Source organism: Vicugna pacos, unplaced genomic scaffold (assembly GCF_048564905.1).
Source record: "Vicugna pacos unplaced genomic scaffold, VicPac4 scaffold_19, whole genome shotgun sequence".
NCBI classification, from domain to species: Eukaryota; Metazoa; Chordata; class Mammalia; order Artiodactyla; family Camelidae; genus Vicugna; species Vicugna pacos.
In genome coordinates, this window is record NW_027328740.1 from 37,161,010 (window position 1) to 37,168,230 (window position 7,221).

Consider the following 7,221-nt stretch of genomic DNA (forward strand, 5'->3'; position numbering starts at 1 on the left):
GAAGTAACAGGCCTCTCTTCGGCAAGTGTCCTGTGCCAAGGGCTGGGTGAGTGGATGTTTCCATTGCTGTGTTCATGGGAGCGAGTGAGCGCAGGTTGCACTGCTTCTCTGTCAACTGGGCATCGATGAATCAACACTTTCCAGATACATTTCACAGAAATGTGATTTTTTTTTATCTCTTTGTTTCTATACAGCCGTGGTGGGAGGGATTGTCCGAAGACTCCAGTTTTGACATTGTGTTGATCTCTCATTTGCAGTCTCTAAAAATTTAATAGAATATATATAAATGTTTTGGGAGTTATACGAAAATGAAGTTAGTTTCTGAAACATACTAATTCGACCTAGAAGCCCGACTTGTCAATTTCGGTAACATTTTGTCAGCTCTAAGGAAAACATAGACAGATAGAATGCAAACTAGCAGTCCGAACTTTTAAAGGGGTCATGTCAACTCTTTACTGTTGAAGCCTCCGAAACCAACAGGAACCATGAAATAACTAATGGAAACATGAAATAACCCCCAAGCTTGGATTCACTTGTGCATGTGGTGCCCTTTACTCCCGATGACACCTACTGGTCAATGTTGGCATTTCAAGGTGTAACATCCCTCTCAAGGAAAATACAAGAGGAAACGAACTAAATATATATATTTAGCTTTGAATCCAAAGAACCTAGAGGCATTATAGCTATGAGAAGCCTGCTGCAGCTATGCTAGGCTACTGAGAACCAGGTGTTCTTCTATCAGTGATGAGAACGCTTAATCATCCGATCATGTTGGGTAAAGCACTTGAATGCAACCAAGTCTGCACCCCCATGATCGATTGCCCCCGGGGGCTTGACTCAATTGAAAGACGGTCCACATAAGCTGTGTCTTTCATGTCATTGGCGACTTTTACAGTTCCGTTCACTATCTGACTTCTAATATGTACCTAGACTGTCTTGAAAAACGGAGGCCTAATACAGATTCAAGTTCAGTCAAAGATTCCCCTCACTTACCACACTCCCTTCACCCCAGAGAAGACATGAACCCAGCATTTGCTGAATCTAGCGGAAGGCCATCGTTTCTTTGTGGGAGCTAAGTATTCAATTCCTATCTATTTCATACGAGAGTATTTGACCTTTATGGGGTTCCCTGTTGTTCACAGAGGATGAAGCTAGAGGAACTCTGATTCTAGGAGGGGCTTGCTCTTCTCTTACTGGCTTCATTGCAGCTCAGGTACTGATCCCTCAAAATGGATGCCTGAGTGGAGGGGAGGGAAGAGCAAGTGCTTGATAGCTAGGCCCAAACCTGGGAAAAGGCTTACCTGGGCTTGGTGCACTTTGATCTGAATGGCTTGGAATTGCCCCTTGGGTCGTGTGGATTATCTGACCTCTTTCAAGAACATGAGCGTTTTTATCATCTCTGCCATCTCTTCTCTTTAGACGTCAGAGATCTTGGACCCGTTCTTGGAGCAGAGAATTGAGGAACTTCCTCCAGTCCACGGTGGCCCTCCGTATGTTTCTGCTAGTATCAGCGAGGTTCAATATGTCTCATGAATGCCTTTCGAGCCTGCTATCCTCTACAGCTGTCTCCAGGCCAGTATTCTCTATTGTAGCAGAACATCTCTCATCAATGTGTTCGCATCTCTCCTCAATCCGTGCAGCCATATTTTCGGCCAGCTTCTCTTCGTGTCTCCCATAAAGTCGACTTCAACAGGACTGGGCAAGTCTGAAAGGACCTCGGAGCCTCTCCAGTAAGCTGAAGACAGGCAGATCTTCCACTGTCTGCCCTTTCAGGTTCTGGAAACTGACCCGTGAACTCAGGTCTTTGGGCAGCAGCAGTATCTCGAACTGACACAGCTTCCCGGACCAAAGACCTAAGCCAAGCTCCACAGAGGGCGGCAGCCCCTCCATCGCACTGATCCACCCACAGAACTCTGCCCGGTTACCTAGGATCCACCAGCCACAACAAGCCTCGCGGTACACATCAACATTCCACCTGGAATCCAACCGCTAACTGCCATCCCCAATGGCTGCTGCATCTTGTCAGTGTTGGGGGAGGGGCTGCATCCGACGAGAGGTTCCTAAGGTAAATGTGATTCTACCCACTAGCGTCCCATGGGCCTTTGTTCTTCCCTCTTTCCTTTTGTTCAGATCTGTATGCACTGTAGCAACGGAGGGAAGTGTGTCCATTTTCAGTTGAATGTTTCACACGTCTTTAAACTTTCTAACAGTTCACAGTACACAGAGACCCACTAAGGGAAACTATTGTTCCTGTAATATGGGCACACCCGCAATACATAGCCGTCGGTTGATTTCTGCTGAAACACCCGCATTCACGGGACATCTATCCATTTGTTTCAAGGGGGCTGAAATTCCTAGGAATGATACAATCCCCAATGTGCACTTTACTGCCTGTCTCTTTTGATCTTAGTACACTTTTGCGGAGCTACTTTTCCTTGTTATAGGCTTGTGCCATTTCTTCTCGACGTAGTGTAGAATATGGCATTCATTCATCCTGTTGGAAGACTTGCAAGTCTATATCACGGACTAGGAATCCATTGGATTCCTAATCGGCATTTGGGTTAGGTCACGATATGCTCATATGAAACAATATTTACGAATATAAATGCACGCCTCTGATTTCCGAATACAGGTGTGCTGAGTACATTCAAGCCGCGATACTGGGTCGACGCGTACTGAATGATCCTTGACATCACCTTGAGTAATTTCTTTTGAATATTCATGTTACCCTACCCTTTTTGTGTTGTTTGTTTGTTTGATTCTTTCTTGGTCTGCTTCTCGTTTGTTTTGCAAACACGTCAGGCCATGCATCTCTCCGTTTGCTTCCAACAGAGAGTCATATAAGCTGACTCCCTTAAGATAGTGCTTCCAATCCCCTATGATTTCCGGCTTCCCTCTCCCATCTTTAGGGTTTTGATGTCCTCCTTGCTTTCTTCTTGTTTCTTCTTTTCCACTCATGCTCTTCTTGCATTTCCAATAAGGGTTTTCTTCTTTCCATTTCATCTTGCTGCTTATCCCTTCAGGGGAGAATTCTCAACCTTTCTTTTAGGATAAGTTTCGAACTGCTGAATTCTTTTAAGATTTGCAGGTCTGTGGCATTCTCTAGCTCTGCTGTTATTAGAAATGGTGGTCATGTGGCATAGGCTACCCTAGATGGCAGCATTTTGCCATTCAAGCTATGGTCTATGTCCTGGCACTCCTCCCTGTCCTGCAATATTGCTGCTGAGATAGCAGCTGAAACCCCTCTGGAGGTTCTCTTGTGACTATGTTGCTTTCCTCCAGGCGCATTTTAAATCACTGGGATGCTCATGAACTTTGTTGATTTGGATCATACAGCTGCTGCTAAGTCTATTGGGATTCCACCTCTTTTGGACGCTGTGTACTTCCTGAATTCGCCTAGATGATTCTATCTTGGCTTTCAGCAAGTTTCAGTCTGATTTTTCTACACATAACTTTTCAAACATTGTTTGTTTCTTTATCTCTTGCTTTTCCATCTGGGACTCTTTCGAATTTTGTCTTTCATGCCTTGTCTTAAACCAGGATTCAACAGCAATGTTTTCAATGGTTTGCACTTGCTTTCCTATGTGTGCTTCTGACCGAGGGATTTCTGTTCCCCTGTCTTCAAAAACTTTCACGCGTCCCTCTGCAATATCTAGTCTGCTTAGGACGGAATGTTTGCCCTGATATTTTCTCATCCACTGAGTTTTCTGATATTATTTAGCTCGTCTTTAGGCTTTCTCTTCCCCTTTTCTGGTATTCTGCCTTTTGTGATTCTGAGACACTGTTGTTCTTCAGTGTTTCCCTCACCTCCATTTTCAATACTTGCTCTGGAGAGCGTTTTGCAGTCTAGTTGTCTGAAAGCTTATCTTTAGGGCCTTCAATCTCTTTGGAACTGAAAATGGTACTTCATTTTCCTTTTACTGTATTTCTTCATCTCTACTGGTCAGGTAATTTCGGGTATCTAATGTAGACTTCTAGGGCTTGGTTAAGTGAAAACTTTAGACTCTTGGCTCTACACAATTGCATGGGATTTCTGTGAGGACAAATTTTCCTAGACATTGATGCCATGTCCTGTTCCTGTGTGTGTTGTCTGGTCTATCTCCAATTGCTGGTGTTGCCTTTGTTGTGATGAACCCCCCATACTATTTCGATTAGGATAACCTCATTTTGATTACGCTTATCTCACAAATCTGAAAGAGCACAGGACACTTCCTCTGGTGGAAATGGAGCTTCTAAAGGTTCTCAGCTCTGCATTCTACTCTATGTTATTTTGGAGTGTTTCCAGAAGAGCAGAGTGTGAGTGCGCTTGTGCTTTGGAGTGCCACGGGAATGTCCCACTGAAACCAGTTCTTCCAAGAGCTTCTCTGTCTACAGAAACACCAGTGGAAGCATATCTATGGATGTCACACATCAGGGCCTGCTGGAATGATCCCGCAGCCCGAACTTGTTGTCCTCGCTGCCGAACCGTGCCGGTGCCATCCAAAATGTAGCATCCGCTTTTGAGCGATAAACTGAAGGAAATCCTTCCTCTTCTCACGCTGTGGTCTTGGACCACACTTCCTTGTCCTCTCATCCTTGTGGTACGGGTGCACGAAGGCAACCACAGAGCTGTTGCACATCCTGTGCCTCAAACCAAACCATAATCACAGCCCAGGTTTTGAATGTAGCAGATCCTAAGGCTTTTCATTCTGAATTCAAACCCAAGGCCCCCTGGATCCCTCAGACCCGATGCACAATATCTCTGATTCAGCCCCACACATGCTCTATTGGCAAAATGCCAAATTGGTCTCTGGTCCTGCAGATGCACTGGGTGTGGCCATGGGACAGATCGATAATTTCAACTGCGTGCGCCAGGGTGGTTGCTTGCTCATTGGGGTCACAGGTCGGTTTGCTCTCTTGATAGGACCCACCACATCCCACAACGCACTCCAGATCCCTGAGACTCAGCGTGTGCCATCATCAGTAGCCCTATCCCTCCCTGAACGCTGCCTCTGCTACCTCAAATTTGGCAGCTCGGAGCTTGGTCTCAGAATCAACTGTGGGGATATTTTGCACTGGATTCTTTGCGTTCTGTCAGCCAAGCATCTGCTGTGCACTCTTCTAACACTCAGCGCATCACCTTCAATCCCATGTCTCCTGTCCGCTTGAGAGTGTGCGTCCAAGTTAAAGAGAGTTTCACCTTTACTGCTCCATCAACAGGGCTCAGACCATGCACTGGTATCCATTCCCTGCTTTTCCTTCTCCTGCTTCCAGGTGTTCTGAGGCCTCATCCTGTCTTTGGAAGTAACAGGCCTCTCTTCGGCAAGTGTCCTGTGCCAAGGGCTGGGTGAGTGGATGTTTCCATTGCTGTGTTCATGGGAGCGAGTGAGCGCAGGTTGCACTGCTTCTCTGTCAACTGGGCATCGATGAATCAACACTTTCCAGATACATTTCACAGAAATGTGATTTTTTTTTATCTCTTTGTTTCTATACAGCCGTGGTGGGAGGGATTGTCCGAAGACTCCAGTTTTGACATTGTGTTGATCTCTCATTTGCAGTCTCTAAAAATTTAATAGAATATATATAAATGTTTTGGGAGTTATACGAAAATGAAGTTAGTTTCTGAAACATACTAATTCGACCTAGAAGCCCGACTTGTCAATTTCGGTAACATTTTGTCAGCTCTAAGGAAAACATAGACAGATAGAATGCAAACTAGCAGTCCGAACTTTTAAAGGGGTCATGTCAACTCTTTACTGTTGAAGCCTCCGAAACCAACAGGAACCATGAAATAACTAATGGAAACATGAAATAACCCCTAAGCTTGGATTCACTTGTGCATGTGGTGCCCTTTACTCCCGATGACACCTACTGGTCAATGTTGGCATTTCAAGGTGTAACATCCCTCTCAAGGAAAATACAAGAGGAAACGAACTAAATATATACATTTAGCTTTGAATCCAAAGAACCTAGAGGCATTATAGCTATGAGAAGCCTGCTGCAGCTATGCTAGGCTACTGAGAACCAGGTGTTCTTCTATCAGTGATGAGAACGCTTAATCATCCGATCATGTTGGGTAAAGCACTTGAATGCAACCAAGTCTGCACCCCCATGATCGATTGCCCCCGGGGGCTTGACTCAATTGAAAGACGGTCCACATAAGCTGTGTCTTTCATGTCATTGGCGACTTTTACAGTTCCGTTCACTATCTGACTTCTAATATGTACCTAGACTGTCTTGAAAAATGGAGGCCTAATACAGATTCAAGTTCAGTCAAAGATTCCCCTCACTTACCACACTCCCTTCACCCCAGAGAAGACATGAACCCAGCATTTGCTGAATCTAGCGGAAGGCCATCGTTTCTTTGTGGGAGCTAAGTATTCAATTCCTATCTATTTCATACGAGAGTATTTGACCTTTATGGGGTTCCCTGTTGTTCACAGAGGATGAAGCTAGAGGAACTCTGATTCTAGGAGGGGCTTGCTCTTCTCTTACTGGCTTCATTGCAGCTCAGGTACTGATCCCTCAAAATGGATGCCTGAGTGGAGGGGAGGGAAGAGCAAGTGCTTGATAGCTAGGCCCAAACCTGGGAAAAGGCTTACCTGGGCTTGGTGCACTTTGATCTGAATGGCTTGGAATTGCCCCTTGGGTCGTGTGGATTATCTGACCTCTTTCAAGAACATGAGCGTTTTTATCATCTCTGCCATCTCTTCTCTTTAGACGTCAGAGATCTTGGACCCGTTCTTGGAGCAGAGAATTGAGGAACTTCCTCCAGTCCACGGTGGCCCTCCGTATGTTTCTGCTAGTATCAGCGAGGTTCAATATGTCTCATGAATGCCTTTCGAGCCTGCTATCCTCTACAGCTGTCTCCAGGCCAGTATTCTCTATTGTAGCAGAACATCTCTCATCAATGTGTTCGCATCTCTCCTCAATCCGTGCAGCCATATTTTCGGCCAGCTTCTCTTCGTGTCTCCCATAAAGTCGACTTCAACAGGACTGGGCAAGTCTGAAAGGACCTCGGAGCCTCTCCAGTAAGCTGAAGACAGGCAGATCTTCCACTGTCTGCCCTTTCAGGTTCTGGAAACTGACCCGTGAACTCAGGTCTTTGGGCAGCAGCAGTATCTCGAACTGACACAGCTTCCCGGACCAAAGACCTAAGCCAAGCTCCACAGAGGGCGGCAGCCCCTCCATCGCACTGATCCACCCACAGAACTCTGCCCGGTTACCTAGGATCCACCAGCC

The 7,221-nt window shown here is 45.8% G+C and overlaps 1 long non-coding RNA gene across 1 annotated transcript; it reads left to right on the forward strand.

Annotated features, from left to right (window-relative positions):
• The first annotated feature begins 1,820 nt into the window (after positions 1-1,820).
• LOC140692954 (uncharacterized) lies at positions 1,821-6,817 on the forward strand. Its single transcript, XR_012068596.1, has 3 exons — positions 1,821-2,065; positions 5,254-5,326; positions 6,700-6,817. It is a non-coding gene; the product is annotated as an uncharacterized lncRNA (long non-coding RNA).
• Positions 6,818-7,221: the final 404 nt, after the last annotated feature.